The 19,190-nt window shown below is 42.5% G+C and overlaps 1 long non-coding RNA gene and 1 pseudogene across 1 annotated transcript; one reads left to right on the top strand and one right to left on the bottom strand.

Annotated features, from left to right (window-relative positions):
- The first annotated feature begins 219 nt into the window (after positions 1-219).
- LOC142140081 (uncharacterized) lies at positions 220-18,797 on the top strand. Its single transcript, XR_012688287.1, has 3 exons — positions 220-351; positions 457-528; positions 18,316-18,797. It is a non-coding gene; the product is annotated as an uncharacterized LOC142140081 (long non-coding RNA).
- LOC142141697 (5S ribosomal RNA) lies at positions 8,631-8,749 on the bottom strand (annotated as a pseudogene).
- Positions 18,798-19,190: the final 393 nt, after the last annotated feature.

The following is a 19,190-nucleotide window of genomic DNA, read 5'->3' as shown; positions in this document are numbered from 1 at the left end:
GACAGACACACCCTGTAAACTGCTCCTTTCTATCATCCTGTCACTTTCTGAGGTAAATTATCCCTGCAATCTGCCCCATATGACCAGTATTATGTCTGTGGTGTTGTACTATGGCCCCTAGTGGCAGCAGGTGATGGACCAGCTCCCCAGATTACAAGGGGGATCCCAGGATCTCCTCCCCCTGTCCTGGGGCCCTGGCTCTCCCTCTGCCTGATACAGATCCCCTCAGCTCATACCAGTCTGCTGTTGCTAAGCAACATTCCCAGTGTGTCTCCTCTGGGTCCTAGTACCAGGCCACACGCTCAGTCACTGGGAGGTGTGAACAACGACACCACAGGGGGTGTTACATAGGTAAGATCCTTTCTATTTCCCGCACATGCTAAACATTACCCCCTACCTCTTCCCACCCTGTACTTATCACCCTCTTCTTTCTTGCCCCCTTAATCACTGGTGCAGACCTGGATACAAAGACCATGTTAGCGGAGCTATCTTTCGCAGAGGAGAATATTGAGGGATCCGCAGACAGCGGTAAGTCTGGCACAATGGGCACTGGGACAATGGATGGTATTTTCATTAATGATTAAAAGGTTTCACTCACAGCAGTGTTAGATGAAAGGCTTATGGGTATGACTTAGTGATCGTGGGTGTGAAATTAATGATAAGTTAATTTAAAGTAGAGATGGTCACTGACCCCCGTGTTTTGGTTTTGGATTCGGTTTTGGATCTGGATTGCCATCGTATTTTGGTTTTGGTTTTGCAAAACCCCCATTGTGTGTTTTGGTTTTGGTTTTGTTTGGTTTTATTTTGCTATTTTGTTGAAAAATCAATGTTTTTGGGCCTAAAATAACCCAATTTAGTGCTCCAACTGTTTCATAGTTAAGTAATCTAATTGTAGAGATAATAAATCATCCAAAAAACTGTTTAATTCCTGGTAGGTAGGCCTTCATTTATTCTACACACAAAACAGATTGTCTTCCTCTCCATCTATGCATATTGGCAATGCAGCCATCGCCTTTGGATGTATATTACACCCTACACTTATAGTTAAATATGTAAAGAAATGGAAAAAGGCAGCTTGCTTTCTGTCCCCCTCCACTTGTCGAAAATACAAAAAAATTCAGCCGTTATAAACTGTACAATATTAATTTAATGGACAAAGCCAGTTTGGTTTCTGTCTCTCTAGGCCCCCCTCCACTTGTCGAAAATACAAAAAAATTCAGCCGTTATAGACTGTACAATATTAAGAGAAATGAACAAAGCCAGTTTGGGGTCAGTCTGTGTATGACACCCTACCCTTAAGGAGAAATTGCCCAAACAGCAGCCTTTCAAGACGGTACATGATATGGAAATGCCACAAGTCCCTTTCCTCTTTGGGGGTAGATTGCACCCTACACTTACATAGAAAGTTATAAAAAGATGTTATCGTCATCATCTTCAGCTTCATCCTCACCCTCATCAGTGTGTACGTCATCATCACAGACTATCAATTCATCGCCGCTTGAATCCGCCAATAGAGAACAGTCAATGCTTGGATGTCTTGGATGGTGAAGGCCTTCCTCGTGAAAGATGTAGTTCATTTTTATAAACATCATTTTCTCCACATTTTTGGGAAGTTACCTTCTACGGCGATCACTAAGTTCCCTGCTGTGCTGAACACTCGTTCAGAGTACACACTGGAGGGTGGGCAGCTTAAGTATTGCAAAGCAAGTTTGTACATGGGTTTCCAAATGGCCTGCTTTTCTTCCCAGAAAGGAAAGGGACTGTCTGAGATTTCCATATCAACTACCTCTTGAAAGTAATCCTCCACCGTCCTTTGCATGTTTATACTCGTATTGGATGGAGTTATGGGCAAAGTGACACATTTTTTTAAAAAATCCTTCAAACCAGCCCAGATGTTAAATTGTTCTGGTCTGCCGCCTGCGTCTACCCTGCTTCTTTTTGGGAAATTTAATTTTTTACGAGCAGCAGCAGCTTGAGAGAGTGAAGGAGGACACGTCGTCAAGCCGAGGCCCAGTTCAGCGGCCAACTTGCTAAGCAACAGCTCCTTGCAAAAGTTCACATCTCGCTCATTTACAAGTAAAGACTCAATGTAGGTTTTAAACCTTGGATCAAGCACAATGGCCAAAACGTACTGATCCGAGTTCAAGATCTTAATAACTCGAGGATCATTGTGAAGCGAATTAAGTACTTGATCGACAAGGCCAACATACTTTGCTGAATTGCTTGCTTTCAGCTCCTCCTTTATTTTCTCAAGCTGCTTTTCCAATAGTCTAATTAAAGGAATGACTTGGCTCAAACTAGCAGAGTCTGCACTCCCTTCACACGTCAAAACTTCAAATGGTTTCAGCACCTTGCACAGCACTGAAAGAATTCCCCACTGTGCAAGAGTGAAATACATCCCCCCTCCTTTCCCAATGTCATGGCTTGTGCAATATGCTTGGATGGCTGAAGCATGTACAGGGTGGAATTCCACCTAGTTACCACCTCTTGCTTAAGTTGGTGGCAGGGCAAGTTAAACTGCTCTTGGAGCTGCTGTAATCTCCTACATACTGTGGCTGAATGCCTGAAATGGCCTGAAATCTTACGGGCCACCAAAAGCATCTCCTGCACCTCACGGTTATTTCGTAGGAAGCTCTGCACCACCAAGTTGATGGTGTGAGCAAAACAGGGAATGTGTTGGAAATCACCCAGCTGTAATGCTCGCACTATATTGTTGGCGTTATCAGAAATGACATACCCTGGGGAGAGTCCAAGTGGTATAAGCCATGCATCAATCACATCTCTCAGTTTGCGTAACAAATTGTCAGCTGTATGCCTGTTAGTGAAACCGGTGATACAAAGAATGGCCTGCCTGTGACAAATGTTACGTAGTGGTGTACATGCTGCTGCTGTTCCTGCTGGTGAAGGTGAATGACCAACCCAGTGGGCTGTCACAGTCATATAGTCTTTGGTTTGGCCACTTCCACTTGTCCACATATCTGTGGTTAAGTGGACAGTGGGCAGAATGGCATTTTTCAGCGCAATCTCTACATTTTTACACACTTTTTGGTATAGTTGTGGAATTGCTTTACTGGAGAAATGGTGTCGCGATGGAATTCTGTAAGGCGGACACAAAACCTCAATTAACTGTGAAAAACCTGCTGCGTTTATTGTGGAGATTGGACGCAGATCTAACACTAACTTTGCAGCCATGGCGTCTGTGATTCGCTTGGCGACTGGGTGACTGCTGTCATATTTGCTTCCCCTCGCAAATGATTGTTTCACAGTTAATTCCTGAAATGTAGGACTGCTCATTTTCTTGACCTGCCTCTGAGATGACGATTCACCCCCAGCAGCAGCAACAGCAGCAGCAGTGGGACTAACGCTTTCTTCAGTGGAATCAATAATAGTGCAGGAGTCATCCAGCCTTAGGTGGGATGCCGGGCTAACTCCGAGCGCTACTGAGGATATTGATGAGGATGGTGTGGTGGGTGTATTTTGTAGCCGTCGGGATGTCGGTGAGCGGAGGGTCTTAGCTGATGATGGAGTGCTTGTATTTTTTTGGGAAGAACTTTCAGCTTTTCCCAACACTTTGCCATGAACTCTCGTTAAATGGCGTAACATAGACGAGTTTCCAAGATGGTTAAGGTCCCTCCCTCGACTGACTGTGGCTTGACATACACTACAAATGGCTATACAATTGTTGTCTGGATTTGGGTAGAAATAATTCCATACATAAGAAGTGGATTCTTTTGTTTTATGCCCAGGCATGACAATGGCCTTTTTCTTGTCACGTGCCAGAACTGCTGCCACTGGTGCAGGACTTACACAAACAACCTCATCCTCATCAACATCCTCATTAGCGCCCTCGTCGCCTACACAAATCTCCCCCTCATCCTCTTCTAATTCCAAAGTGGCATCCTCAATTTGGGTATCACCGGCTACACTCCGGCTATTAAGGCACACATCAGCAGAATGCTCACGATTAGACATCCCACTGTTGGATGGACTCTCCACAGGGATTGTTGTAATTTGTGAATCAGAGCAAACATTATCCTCTAATGCCTTACTGTTATCTTGCAGCTCGGCTTTGACGCGTAACAGTAGTTGTGCACCAATTGTAGGCTCCGTAACTTTTTGGGATCTGCCACTAATAGCCAAAGGTGAAGGCCTCATTCTTTATTTGTCACTGCGTGTGTAGAATGGCATGTTGGCAATTTTTTTTTTATCGGCACTTAACTTTTGCTCAGTAACACTTCTTTTTCGCTTCAACACAGTAAAAAAAATTTTGTTTTTGTTTTTTGGACTGATTTCGAAACACTCTATAGCTTGACATCGCCTTGCCCAGATGACGTACTGGGAACACTAACATCAGGACTGGTGACAGAACCTGGTTGCTCATTCTGATCATATGTAGACTGCTTTGAATCCATTCTGAGCGCAAAGCTCTTGTAGTGGTAAAAATGATTTGGTAAGATACTGATGACAAATATGACTTTTGACAGCCAGAAATATGTATGCACAATTAGGGGGGACACCCCAAAAGCACTGGAGAGTGCTAAAAATTAGTTGGTAGATACTGCTGACAGATAGTAATTTTGACAGCCAGAAATATTTATGCACAATTAGGGGGGACACCCCAAAAGCACTGGGGAGTGCCAAATATTAAAAAAAAAAAAATAAACCTTTATCCTCCTCTCTTCTCTAGCGATTTTTGTTACAGCAATTGGAATAAGAATATTGGATTCTCTGTCCCTGCTCTAATCAGCCTGTGACTACACCCTGCTCTCTCCCTCTGTCAAATGGCGATGGATTGGTGTGGAGGAGTGTATTTATAATCTTGAAGTATCGCGAGAACCGAGCCCCGACGACGTCACAATGACGTTCGGCCTCGATTTGGATTCGGAGCGGCCGGGAGAGTACCGAGCTACTCAGCTCGGTACTCGGATACCCAAAGTTCAGGTGAGTTCGGTTCTCGGGGAACCGGACCCGCCCATCTCTAATTTAAAGTTAATTTTAAATTAAGTAATTTCATAAGAACTGAAAATACAAATGATGAAATTAAAGGCATGCTTAGTGATCATGACATGATAGAGTATGTAATACCAATATCTGTTTAGGCTGCACCTCTTATGTGTGCACCTGCTCAGCAGTAAAGTCTCCTTTTAAATCATTTTCTAAGTCTACGGCAGAAAAATATTAACATTTTATGAAACTGTTTCCATCAATATTGTGACCCAACTTTATAACATTTGCTGATTTACTTTTCCATTACAGCGGGGGCGGGGCCAAATGCCGCGATTCCCTGAGGATCGCATTTTGGATGTAATTTTGCCCACCTCACTAGGAAGTGGGCAGATGCGGTAGTCTGCCATACTCTCCCTGGAGTCAGGGAGACCTACCCGTAATCCGGGAGTGTCCCGGACATTACGGGAGAGTTGGCAAGTATGCTTTAAATATGCAGCTCACATTGATATTACAGTATCTCACTTTTGACAGGTTGATTGCATTGCTTATTACAGGCCATACTGTACCCTGAAAAACAAAGGAAGCCCCTGTCTCTGCCACAGATTGTCTGCAATCCAATAATATTACCCAGATTGCAGAGTGGAGATTGTCATTCAAAGAACTACACCGACAAGTATTGCAAATTGTCACATGTGCGTGATGATGTCTACATGAGAGATTCACAGCATTTACCTAATATTAACCCAACACCTTGTAAGATGCAACAGGCAGTGACAAATACTGGACCGGGAAATATCCAAATATTCTGCAGGACTTACAGGTGAAGAATAAGATCACCTTGTGCACTAAGAGGATGATCAATCAGCTGAGAGACAGTCCAGAAAAGGCTTCTTCTGGAGCAGTGTCTCCAGAAACAATGTATGTATGCTGGTTCTCACTTATTACTGTTAGAGTTGTCTTCTCCTTAGTTTGAATGATGTCTCTAGCTCCCTAAGATGTATTGTCTCTTTAGCTTCCTGCCTTATGTGCTGTCTCTTACTCCTACTCGTGTGTTGTTTCTCCAGTTCCCTGCAGTGAGTGTTGTCTCTCTCCTTCCCTGTATTTTTAAGATAACCCTGTTGTTTGTTTGTCTTTGTTCCCTGTAGTATGTGCTGATGATTCCTCCCTGTAGTGTGTTGTCCTTTTCACTCCATATAGTATGTATTCTTATTTGCCCTGTTGTGTAATGCTATGTCTGTCACTCCCTATAGTGTGTACTTCCTTCCTTGCTCTCTATAGTATGTGCTGTCTCTCACTCCCTCTAGTGTGTACTGTCTTCCATGCTCTCTATAGAATGTGCTGTCTCTCACTCCCTATAGTGTGTACTGTCTTCCTTGCTCTCTATAGAATGTGCTCTCACTCCCTATAGTGTGTACTGTCTTCCTTACTCTCTATAGTATGTGCTGTCTCTCTCAGTCCCTATAGTGTGTACTGTCTTCCTTGCTCTCTATAGTATGTGCTGTCTCTCAGTCCCTATGGTGTGTACTGTCTTCCTTGCTCTCTATAGTATGTGCTGTCTCTCACTCCCTATGGTGTGTACTGTCTTCCTTGCTCTCTATAGTATGTGCTGTCTCTCAGTCCCTATAGTGTGTACTGTCTTCCTTGCTCTCTATAGTATGTGCTGTCTCTCAGTCCTTATGGTGTGTACTGTCTTCCTTGCTCTCTATAGTATGTGCTGTCTCTCAGTCCCTATAGTATGTGCTGTCTCTCAGTCCCTATAGTATGTGCTGTCTCTCTCACTCCATGTAGTGTTGTACTAGCGCCAGCTGTTAGGCTCCGCCACTGGTGCCGCCAGTGCCGCATCATTTGTTGGGGGCGTGGCCAATGACGCAGCGCGCCGGGAGACGGACTGGTCAGGTGGGAGCTAAAAAGGCTCTGGCTTCCCGCCATTCGTGGAATCATTTTTCAGCCGGGATCCGGGAGGGAGGAAGTGGTCCCGGGTCCCCGGCAAATGAGGGAGGGGGGGCACGACAGGTGCCGCAAGCCACAAATAAATACAGGACCCCTGTAAGGGGACAGTGCCCAGCAGAAAGAGCCATTCAAGGGCAGTAAAGTAGGGGGAGCGTGGCAGGGTGACATTGACAGACCCCAGTCAGGGGAGTAAAAGCCCTACAGTTATTAAGGGCAGAAAGCCCTAATAGTAGATGTACAGTCTCCTTATTGTCCTATATTATAGATAGAAAGACGGTGCCTATCAAAGTTAGGTATTCTAGAAAGAGATATTGACAAGTCGGTGACAGGGTTTATAGAGGGTAGATCTCTCTATCGTACATGGGCCAGGTACGTGGATTAAGAGTTAGAGGAGGAGGCCTGAGACCTACAGTCTATGAAGAGGGACCAAATTTGGCCAAATACATGTCTGCTATCATGGAGATAGTAGATGATTTTGGATATACAAATGATGACATTTCAAGCATTATAAGTGAACATGTCCTGATAGAGTATGTAATACCAATATTTGTCCAGACTGCACCTCTTATGGTGTGCACCTGCTCAGCGGTAAAGTGTCCTTTGAAATATTATTCTAATGTTGACAACTAAAGGATAATCTACAAATAAAGTCTATAGTAGAAAAAAACATTAACATTTTTGGAAACTGCTTTCCATCATTTTCTGGCTGAATATTATAAGATTTGATGATTTACTGTTTCTTTACCACGGTGAACTATATCTGATTTTGGATAAATTCTCTTTTGTGGTGTGATAAACACAGAATTACAATTTCCTTGCATGCTTTCTCGAAACAGCGCCATGGGTGATATCTTGTGCTGAACTAGGTCTAATTCTGAACCCATCACTGCACCAAAACTTTAAATATGCAGCTCATGCTGATATTATAGTATTTCATCTTTAACATGTTGCTTGCAATGCTTATTACAATACTATATCCACACAAAGGAGGATATCCCTGGACGCTGAGTTAAATCAACCAAAAATTAAATCTCATAATAGTATCATAAATCATATAAAATATGTAAAATTTGTGGCCACCATTATATTTAACAGGGAGAAGAACTTATGCAACTTCTTATAGAGATTGTTGTGTAATCAATCTTATTGGAAAATAAATAAACTAGAGAATAGAAGCGCAAAAAATATATATTCTCCTCGACAATTATATACCACCAACACAATATTCTATTAAAACGTTTTATTAAAAAACAATTATATATAACCATAAATCAAATTATGGATAACTTATAGGATAATGGAGGAACAAGCAGTGATAAAATTCAGAGCTCAAATACACAAAAGAGAAAAAAAACAGGTATTAAATATAACAGTCTCTGATTGTAAGACTCGATGGTGCACATGAGATAAAATAGTCTATTACCGCGGTAAACAGTAGATAGTAAAGAGGTTTCTTTAACTTTACCAGCAGTCCAATAGATATTAACTCTTAATCTGTGCCGTATAACAATTTATAACTCCTGGACAAAATGATAGCTTCCAATAATTGTGGAACTATAAGTCCCTCCTACAGTTGTATGCGTGAGCTGACCATCAGTAATTAGCAGTCCACAGATTGTCTCCTATTTAGGATTATACTCACTAAGACAGCCGTCTTATTACCCAGCTCTGTGGGTGACGTATCCTCTGAGCTCACCTCCAAGAGAGACTGCAGTTAGCTATATTCTTTCCTCTGTCTACAGCATCTGGTATTACCAGGTGGTCTCCCATCCAAGTACTAACCAGGCCCAGCCCTGCTTTGTTTCCAAGATCAGACGAGATAGGGCTTGTTCAGGGTGGTGTGGCTGTAGGAGGTAATAAAAGGTATATGATGAAAGCCTCAGTCAGATATCCATAGCATAAGTGGTTGATCCTTAGTAGGGCACAACAATCAAGTTTAAATATCTGTATCAAAACTTATCTCTGTTATTCCACGAAAAAAAGACTGAGCACAAGAGCGCTTGTACCTCCAAATTATCCAAACATAGCTGACGCGTTTCTCCACAGTAACTTGTGGTATCCTCAGAGATACGTATTTCTACTATGCCTTACAACTATAACTGTTTATCTCTGTGATGTAACTACTTTTACAACTGTACAGTGTATGTTGAGTTCTGTGTTTTGGACCCGAGAGCGTTCTCATAGTAGCTTGTGTCAGTGCTGGCAGGCGCATGCTTATGCTTACCAAATTTTGTCTTATTATATTTTGCGAATGAATCCTATGTCAGGCCTGGTTAACCTGTGGCTCTCCAGGTGTTCTGAAACTACAAGCCCCAGCATGCATTGCCAGGAGAAAGCCAGACTACAGCTGACAGGGCATGCTTGGACTTATAGTTTCACACACCTGGAGAGCCACAGGTTGGCCAGGCCTGTCCTATGTGCTTTGGAACCAAAGCGATCACAGCGGACAACATTTATTTTAAACATTATTTACGGATGTAACAGTGGCCAGATAACATAATCTCTTTTTCATTTTATTTTATACTTGTACATTGACTGGGTGGGCAGTAACGCCCTCACTCAGTGGGGATTTACCGGGCACCCCAGGGAGCCAGTCTGAGCCTGCCTTATGGCCAGTCCTACTCTAAATATAGACATGAGTTCAATCTGAATTACAATATGATTTTGCTATGCTTTATAGGGGGGTTGAGCCTTACCTGCATGCAACGTTTATGGCAGGTACTCCTCCATCAATAGCAACTTCATTAAACACTTAAGGAATTACCTGACAAGTTGAATTGGGTAGGGAGAAAGCTCAATATAAAAAAGAAGAAAAGAAACTATAATGCATTACACTTTTCCACAAGTATTTAATGAAATGGGAAGGAATGAACCCTGGGTATAAGAGGGGTGTGGCCATGTTATAAATAAATTGGGCAGAATAGATTAGAGTGGTATTAATCGGGTAGAATACCCTAGGGAGGGTAAGAGGATGGGTCAGGAATGTGATAAGATTGCCTGAAGAGGTGAGTTGTCATTGAACACTTGAAGGTTTGGAGGCTAGAGGAAAGTCTTGTTGTGTGAGGGAGGACACTCCACAGAGTGGATTACAACTTTACTTTATGTTTGTGTCAAATTGCAACACAGAGTCACACTGACTGTAAAATGGCAGGAAAGTATTGCATTTGGAAATAATCCTAAACAGAATAGACTTGGGCAGCCTGGGTGGGGTCCAGCTTTTGATTAACTCCAATTTCCAGCAAGCCCTAGCAGCTAATACTACAACATCTGGAAGGTCACAGGTTGCCAAGGTCAGGGAAAGGTGCCTACAATGTAGTCGCTGAGCGACAGCTGGCACTTTGGTCTCTTTGCTGCAAAAATGTTGTCAAAGTTATCAAACTTTCCAATTTGAACTGCAGTGTTTGGGAGGATGGTTATCTATGGTTCTGTATAACCTAATGCTATGATAGAAAATAAAAATCCCCATCCCTTATATTCAGTGCATTTCTCCTATCTAATAACATGATGTCGTAATCTATAGTAAGTTATGTTTCACAGCCATGGGGAGCACATGCAGAGGACATGTGACATGGGCCACATCTCACCGCGTTCCTCTCAAATACATCCACCCTGCTTCACATTAAAGCGGCACCAATGGGGACCAGGGTGTGCTGACCCAGCGCTGTGTGGATGCTGCGTAGAGAAACAGCTGCAAGACCAGCATGCCGGCAGAGTCTTTTATTGTTTTAGTGTTAGAAAATTTTAATTAGAAGAAAACAAAACTCTCTTGGTACCATGATTGTACTCATGATTTTTTTTAAGCATTTTGTGCACTCATACAGATATGACCTCAAATGTGTTCCCCTATACTTTCATTTATTTTTAAATCTAATGTGTAATTTTCTCTAGTTTAGGATAAATTATAGGGGCATTCTATTTTTGGTACTTGTGAGTTATATCTAATCCCCATGAAAAATGGACTTCGACAACCTCTCATTACCAGGAGACTGCGCATGGTTTGAGTGTGAGAGGGGAGCTGGGGCTGCTGACCGAATCCATCCTCAGTCTCCCTGCTTTCCCCCACAAGAGGCCAGCCTCAAACTGCCCACTTTTTAAGTCACTGTGTCCAAGGTGGGCATCACGCAGATGAAGGAGGAGGACAGAGAAGGGGAGGCAGTGGAAATACCAGAGAGCTGCAGGGGAGAAGCTTATCCTTTGTTTCAAGGGGCGCCTGCACTCAAGATGTGAGGAATCCATGTTTCAAGTGGTGCCATATCATTGACAATTACCTTAATGTTTTACTCTTCTCAGGTTTTTTTTCTACAGTGTGCCCAATAGGTCATAACAGACCTTGGGGATCATCAAAATATTTATTTTTTTACAGCAACTTTATGTTTGCTTTATATGGACAGTTACAGCCATTAACATTATTATTTGTAGTCTGGCTCCTGATGAATAAAATGGTTTGCTGTTAATACTATTATATCTTTATGCAGTCACTGAGTAGAGATTGTCGTATACTCTGTAATTTCGATGGTGGTGTTAAGGTGTTAATTTAAGGAGGCGCCGGCGGGACAATGTTGTTTAGAAAGTCTACTACATTGTACAGGCGCCGCCTCCTTAAATTACCACCTTAACAGCACCGAACACATTGTGGCCCTTGAAAGTGACGTCATTGAAGCCTGCCGTAATCTTTATGCCTCGTAATTGTCTGACGTCTTTTTTTTGAAGCTGTCGCTATAAGTGATGTGTCTGGAATTACAGCTTCAAGCTCATCATGATGGGGATACTGATGTCGGTGTTTTCATCATTGATATAATGCTTAGCACCGTTTAACACAATGTGGCAGAAACTTGACACAACCGAAATCATGTATGAAGTGAGTAACAAGTGATTTGAACATCCAGTTACAATTACCCTTAGGTGGCCTCAATTACATATATTTTTCTTCCTCCATTTTTACACAAGTACCCAAGTCCCACATCTTTTCTTTTTTTTTTTAATTAAAACTTATTTTGAAAGCTGCAAACTTATCAACCAATTGCAATTTAAAATCTATATTTAAACATATATACACTTATCCAAAACACAAAATCAAACAGTGGCACTGTGTAAATAGTCCCACATATTCAAAAAGTGCACTTCCTTCATAAAACCACAGGGTGGCAGCAATGTTTTGTGAGCCCTGCTGCGGTTCAAGGCTCTATCTGTAAAAACGAAGAAGAGGACACAAAAAGGCTCCTAATACTGCAATACATACACTTAATCCTGTCACTCACCGGACCGTGAGTGCCTCTACGCTGGTGCGTGGCTCCCTAGCCTTCCTGCCGGCAACTGTCCTGAACCGCGGCCGTCCGCCATCCTGATGGACTGCGCATGCCCAGCACCCAAGAACTCTTGTAACCTTTGCTTTTAATCTAATTTCCACGTTTACTATGCATATCCGCTAGGACTAGCTTCTCCTCTCGGCAGCGGTATCCATACCCGCTATAGACTGTTATTGTTACGCTGCATATCTGTGCTGAGCAAGTCTCTACCCAGCAGCGCCACACATACTGTTATAGACTTTGCTGGATACACTGCATATCTGTTGGGATCAAGTTCCTCTGTGCTCTCAGTGTCTTCATCCGATTACCCTTTGTATGCCTCCACTCATCGGCACCTGTACACATTCTCACCATAAGCAATGGTACAACTTGCTGTACGCAGACCACTGACTTCCCCGCTACCTACCTGCACCTGGACAAGTCTTCTCACCATAAGCAGTGGTACAACTTGCTGTACGCAGACCACTGACTTCCCCGCTACCTACCTGCACCTGGACAAGTCTTCTCACCATAAGCAGTGGTACAACTTGCTGTACGCAGACCACTGACTTCCCTGCTACCTTCCTGCATCTGCTCACGTCCATCCTGATCTCCGTGTTCAAATCTGCCTTTCTACAACAGCAGCTACTCGCTGACTCATTGACCAAGATAGCTGCAAGTCACTGACTTTCCTATTCTCTATTGGCATCCTCTCTCCATCTGCTGTGATATATGTTCCGCTAGTCACCCTGCTACCAGAGGACCATTGTGTTAACTTCACCGCTCTGGTAAGCCCAGTTATCTGGTGAATTCCTGGGCAAGACTCCTAGTGCCCGTGACAGTAAGATCAGGCCATGACAGACCCAGGATCGGAATCAACAGCTAAAGAGATGCTGCAGTATCTGGTCACCCGAATCGAACAACAAGATGTTCGCCAACAACAGTTGTTGCAATATTGTCAGGCTTTAGCCTCCCAAGGAACCCCTGTGCAAAATGTAGCAGCTACTGTTGATCCTCCAGTACCTCCATCTTCTTCCCCAGTGCCATCCCAGGTGTACATCGCTTCCACGCTACACCTGCCTACTCCTTCTAAATATGATGGAGATCCCAAAACCTGTAGGGGCTTTCTTAATCAATGCTCCGTTCATTTTGAACTTCAACCTCATAACTTTTCTACTCATCGTTCCAAAGTGGCCTACCTCATCTCTTTGTTTTCCGGACAGGCTCTCGCATGGGCCTCCCCTCTGTGGGAAAGAAATTACCCTTTATTGCAAGATAGTGCCATGTTTATTTCTACGTTTCGAAGTATTTTTGACGAACCTGGTCGTGTTATCTCTGCAGCTTCCAGTATCCTCCGACTACGCCAAGGATCTCGGACTGTAGCTCAGTATGTCATTCAATTTCGGATACTTGCCTCTGAACTTTAGTGGAACACTGAGGCACTGATCGCCGCCTTCTGGCAGGGGCTTTCCGATAAGATTAAAGACGCACTGACCTCACAAGAATTACCCTCCTCCTTGGATGATTTGATTTCCCTTTGCCATCGTGTAGACATGAGGTTTCGTGAGAGAGATTCCGAGAGAGTAACTTCCTGCAAAGCGCCTCTTCGCTCAGTATCCCAAGTTCGTCACTCTCCACCTCCAGTAGAACCTATGGAGGTAGATCGCTCTAAACTAACATCAGAGGAGAGAGAACGAAGAGTGAAAAATAGACTCTGTATCTATTGCGCTGACTCTACGCACATGCTGAACTCATGTCCTAGGAAGTCGGGAAATGCCAGGCCCTAACCAGTTCTGGAGAGGTAAGGTTAGGGTCCCTGGAGTCCTCTCCATGTTCTACGAATGTGAAAGTTTGTGCTTTTGATGTCACCAATTCCTTTGCTACCAAATCCTTTGTCTCTCAAGCACTTATAGATTCTGGAGCTGCTGGAAATTTTATCTCTAGTTCCCTAGTGAATCAACTTATTGTAAAAGTTGGAAACTCATTAACTATTTTCAATTCATGGAAGGATAATTATAGGAGCTAATATGATTGCGGGATGAGATCTAAAATCTTCTCACAGATTTAGAGTAACTTGGAAACTATTCAATTAGTACTACATAAAAAACTAAAACAAAATAATCATAGGTTCTAACACTGGAGCGCATCGTTAGATAAAAAAAGGCATCTGTCAAAGTGGTAACATGGTAGGAGCCACTGTCTGGTTTTTACACAACTAATTAGATATGTCATTGATCTCCTTACATTGACTAAAGTCATTATAGCCCGAAAGTGGATGTACAGTGTTGGACCCAATTTTGCTGTCTGGGTGGTTTTGATAAGTGAGACTATGGGTCATGAATGGTTTACCTACTAAGCCAGAAACACTATGCCTGAGTACTATAATCTTTGGTCTCGATGGGCAAAGTCTAGATATGCTGTGAGATCATTGGCTGCAGACTTTGACCCACCTTGTATGTGCTAAGTTAAGTTTTAAATTATATTGTTTGAAATACTTAAATAAAAATGTTTCATTTACAAAAATAGGGGGGAGCGGAGTGTAACGGTCTTCGCCAGGGAACCCCGCAATGCAGTATGGACTTCGCTGCAAGGGATGTGCAGGTCGCGTTTCTCCAAGTTAGTCACCAACGCAGTGGGATGTTGAACAGGAATGGTCGAACGATCCGGGTCAAAGCCAAACAGGAGCGCAGTACAAAGGGATAATCAGAAGGAGCGTCAGGAACAAGAAGAAGGTCAAACCAAATGGGCTGTGTAGGAGAATAAGCCAAGGAGCAAGCCAGAAGTCAGCAAATACTGGGAGACAGGACAATCACAGAAGTGCAGGAGCTGGAGTGAACCAATACCAATAGAGTGTTCCTTTTATAGGGGAAAGTGTGTCCTGATAGGAGCATAATGAATTGGCGGTCAGAACAAAGCTGCATGGTTATGCTGCATGGTTCAATGTAATTACAAAGCATGAAGCATTGCATCTTGTTAACATAATATGTTATAGCCACATCGCAGCCACATTTGAATGCAACATATATCCATCATTGTGCCAAAGACTCCTCCAGATCTATTTTGGCTTCAATAAAGACTTATATTCTTTATGAAGACAAATTTTAGGTTCCAAGAGGTGTTATAATTTCAGACACACATGTATTTGTGAATGGCACTTCCAAGTGAGGGTTTCTTGGAGCACACTATCCCTGAAGGACACATATTTCTGGGATTCGGTTGATTCCTGGGCTTCGTAGTCTGTCTACTGATCAGCAACCTCGACCTCCCCTATAAAGGCACCTCACTCCGAATAGCAATGTTATGAAATATGGCACACAGTGCAATAATGTCACACAGAACATCCGATGCTGTCATGGAGCCTGAGTTTGGAATAGGCCACAAAGCCCCGCTCTAGATAGACTTATCCCCAGAAGTGCAGAGTCTAACGGTAGAGAGGTATTCACCAGGGATCCCAGTAAGGGAATATGGACTTAGCTGCTCTCTAGTTGCAGGTCTCGGTCCTCTAAGGGGGATTAGAGCAGAGTGAGATGGAACCGTGGAGTGGAGCAGGCCTGCTGGAAGATAAGTGCAGAGGTTCAGGTGAACGGCAGTGAACAGGACTGATTATGAGACATGAGGTTCCTGCAACAATACCGCAAGTCTTGATTGTGGAACAGGTAACAGAGGATAACAACTGAGAGGTGGTGAACTGCAGAGAACTGTTGCACTGAGATCCCTGGAAACCGAATAGCTTGAGAACGGGGCCGATAATGAGGTACAAGGTTCTTGCATTAATTCCACAGGTCTTGATCGTGGAACAGATAACACAGGATACAAATGTGCAGACAGGAGCCAGAGAGTACAGGGTACTAACAGGTAAGGAGACCTGAAGATCTGGCAACTTAGTAGAGAAGCAGGTGCTTTAAATAGACAGAGCTGATAGGCAATTAGTCAATCAAGAGAATGCAAGAAGTTTGAAAAGACCAGGTGTGCGCATGCTCAGTTCAGACCAGCCAGTGAATGCAGGGAGTGAGAACTAAAGGAAACAGGTAAGAACAGTGACCAAAATGCAGGTTAGCTGGTGCAATGTGTGACAGACGCATACATAAGGGCCCCACCAGACAAGTTAAAGAAATGTAATGAAGTTATCATAAGCTTGAAAGGCTGTTCATTGACCGAGCTGGTAGAGGTATGTGCGGCATTATGCAAATTCTTGCCCTGCGTCTGGGTGTAATATAGGTGTGATTAGCGATGGGTGGAAAGGGTATGTGCTGTCTCCTAAAAGGATATAAATAAATAAAAAATATATAAATAACATGTTACTAAAAATAACTTGCCTATGTGAGTGTACTGATATTATTTACATACTTGAACAAGCCATGAGAAGACAAATGTTACAAGACCGTACAAAATAAGGACCATTGTGGCAACTTCCATTCTATATAGTAACTCTTATACAAATACTGTATTAGTTTACTCGATAATACATAATTTTCAGGCTGCCAAAAGCATCTCTCCTCAATTTAATTAGAAACATAGAATATGACGGCAGATAAGAACCACTTTGCCCATCTAGTCTGTCCATTTTTTAACCTATAGTAACCTCAAACTGTAATAGATATTTTATTCTTTGTAAAAATATCCTTATGTCTATCCCAAGCATGTTTAAATTGCTCTACTCCCTCGACCACCTCTGTTGGGAGACTGTTTAACCTTTCTGTGAAGTCATTTCTGCTCAGATTTCCTCTGAACCTACTTCCCTCCAGTCTCAGTGCATGTCCTCGTGTTCTAATACTTCTCTTCCTTCTTTACTACAGTACTAAGGTGGAGATGCCTGATAAGCCAATGAATGTGAGATTTGGTCTGACATGTACCTATTGATTGCATTTGATTTTATCTATATTAACATATTTAAAGGAAATGTAATTGTTCATAACAATGTCATTATTTTATTATTCCCCTTCAATAGTCCTCAGTGTTCAGTGGAGACTTTGCCTGATAAGAGTATTATGAGCTTAGCAGTGACATGACAACTATCTGTATTCTAGTGTTCTACAGCTGCTAGGCAGTAAGGAGGACACACTTGCCCCCATGGAGAGTAGCATGGTAGATTGGCTGTACCAGCGTCAATTATTGTACTTTAACTTGATCCTGAAAACCAATGGGGTACATTGGAATGAGAAGCAGGATGAGCGAGTACAGATTTATGGTCTACAAGAGAATTATACGCCTCACTTGAGGATCATTTTGAGTTCATACCTGTAGATGATTATTAATATTATCTTTATTAGAAAAAGTATCTAAAAATGGTCAGTGAAATGGAGCATTATTATAATAAAACTGCAGCACTGAAAGTCCATTCAGATAAATCTATCTAATTAATCTGTCTTTTCTAAGCAGCGGTGCCTAGAAATGTCAAAATATAGGGATACATAATGGGAGTGATAGTGATACCCCAGCAATCTATAGTCGGGGGTAGAGGAAATAAATATTACAGATTGTTCCCCTTAGAATGTTTAAAGCTCATACAAAACAAGGTTCACAAGGAACTTATACTGAGAAGTATAGAAAATGAAGTGTTCATGAGTGGAATTAAAAGTATTGTAGGTGCCCCATACCTCACACCAAAATAAATGGCAAAGTGGTTAGTATTGCTAATCACCAACCAGGGTGGTGTGTAGTGTGCTCCCCATGTCTGTATGGGTTTCCTCTGGATGATCCAGTTTTCTCCCATAGTTCAAAGACATACTGGTAGGTTAATTAGTTACGTGAGTGTTTGTGTGTCAATGATAGGGATGTAAGATTGTATACTCCACTAAGGCGGGGAGCAATGTGTCTGAATAAAGTTCTCTTATTGTACAGCACTGCAGAATATGTTGGCACTATAAAAATAAGAAGAGTTAGGGATATAATTAAAAGGACTATTGACAAAATGGAATAGTTCTATTATAATTGAGTGATGTTACCAGCTAAATATGTGGAATTAAGTGTTCATGGGTGGAGTGAGATATGGAATGAGTGCAGCTCGTATAGCTAAGTGGCTACAGGTACCTATGTGCTTATTTACCATTCTTAACGGTCATAGATAATCATTAGCTTTTAGCTAATGCTAAAAATCATGGAAGACCCTCTGAAATATGTTTTTTGCCCCCAGAGCTCTGAAGAAATCAGGAAAGCAGCAGAAACAATCTCGTCAAGCATTAGATGTAAATGACCACATACAGGAAGAAGCTGTTCCTATTACTGATGAGGCCATAGGTGTGATACAACACAGCACAAGAATAATTGCTCTTAGATACAGCAGCTATCACAATGCAATCCAGTCTAGGCAAAGCAAATGCAATCCTTCGAGATGCCTCCTTGCAAGAGATAATAACCTGGAAGCAGCAGGTTACCTATTAGAAGGACTAGGATATAAAGCAGAGGAGTCACTGGATGTCACTCTAGAAGTTGGACCTGCAACTTCTGAAGAGGAAAAAAGAAACAATGAAGAAGGCCAAGGAAGCACCTCTGCTCCACCGACAGACAAAACTCATGTCCTGTACAATCTCTAATCTATACAGAAAATTCTGATCATTGTAATTCAGTAGTGTTCTTATTTTTTATCATTATTTTTTTAATAAAGTTATACTCAAGTCAAATATAAGGATGGCAAAATGCGTAATTTGTCTAAAGTATAAACTGTAAATTAATGGGCAAATGTTTCCTCTAATAGTCTAATTTAGAAAGGGGAAATGTTCCCAGGGTGCAATAGGACGGCAACCTGCCACCCATAAAACCCATGAGGATGAGGTAACTGTGTATTCATTTGCTGTCACCGAGTTCGGTTTTGGATTAGATTTACACTGAATGCGTGCTCACCCTTCAGGGGGGAAACCTAGGAGATCTCCTACCTGTCTTCCCCACAAAACAATGGGGTCTATTCATCATTGGTGGACAGTGGGCAGCGGTATGTAAGTATCTGTATTGCTGCTATTGAAGAACACTTACCTGCTGGGCGATCCTTGGCGAAAATTCCCCTCTGCAACA

Source organism: Mixophyes fleayi, chromosome 2, assembly GCF_038048845.1.
Source record: "Mixophyes fleayi isolate aMixFle1 chromosome 2, aMixFle1.hap1, whole genome shotgun sequence".
Lineage (NCBI taxonomy): Eukaryota > Metazoa > Chordata > Amphibia > Anura > Limnodynastidae > Mixophyes > Mixophyes fleayi.
The sequence above is the reverse complement of the archived record's forward strand: the minus strand, read 5'-3'. Positions and strand labels throughout refer to the sequence as shown.